Source organism: Penaeus monodon, chromosome 23 (genome assembly GCF_015228065.2).
Source record: "Penaeus monodon isolate SGIC_2016 chromosome 23, NSTDA_Pmon_1, whole genome shotgun sequence".
Lineage (NCBI taxonomy): Eukaryota > Metazoa > Arthropoda > Malacostraca > Decapoda > Penaeidae > Penaeus > Penaeus monodon.
Genome location: NC_051408.1, coordinates 41,320,207 through 41,321,082, shown reverse-complemented (window position 1 = coordinate 41,321,082; position 876 = coordinate 41,320,207).

Genomic DNA, 876 nt, shown 5'->3' with positions numbered 1-876 from the left:
TACCATGAGCCACCTTAATAAACTCTTGTATATCATGAATTAGGCTTGTAAATCAACTTTAATTAATCTCTGGCTCAATCTTACATCTTGTATTTAGCTGCAACAATAACTATAAAAATGCTTATTGCAATTATAAGCAAGGTGGGTAAAAACCAAATTAAATTAAAATCAATCAACTTACAAAAAAAACAATTCATTTGTTACACAAATCATTACATTCAATCTTTTTTTTCCCATTTTCATTAATAATTTCATGAGGGTTTTCCCCATTCATCAAACTGTAATACCTATAAACATAAATTTGGGCTTTACAGCTGGTGGTTTTGTTAATATCAGAAATAGAAGAAAAATGCCTTTGAACACACAGCCACACATCTTTAAGCTTCCCCGGAGAGACAAAACTGGAGCCTCGATTCGAGAAATTTTTATTACCCTTTCTGGAATTCTGGAAGGAAAACCAACCTTTTAACCATATGAACTATCAATGACAAAAAATCACATCCCGCATCAACAAACCTATAAAAAACAAGTTCTTTAAGAAAAGGCTAATCATTTTTTTTTTTGTAATTATTAGTATCTCATGGAATTCAAAAATAGATGATGAGGCATCATCAAGAAAATACCAGACCAGATACAGATATGCTGAATGTCCCCCCCTCTCAAGGGTCAGGAGTGAGAGCGCATCACAATGTGGCATCCCGCATGACACTGCAATTTTAAGACACGTGAGAATGATTCGACTTGCAACAAAAGAATATCTCCAGACAAAAATTCTGGTCTCTTGACACCTACACTGCCATGAATCATGCTGCTGTCTGCACCCAATACCACCCCTGGTTTTTCTGGTTGTGCTGAAACCCCAAAATTTTGAATTGG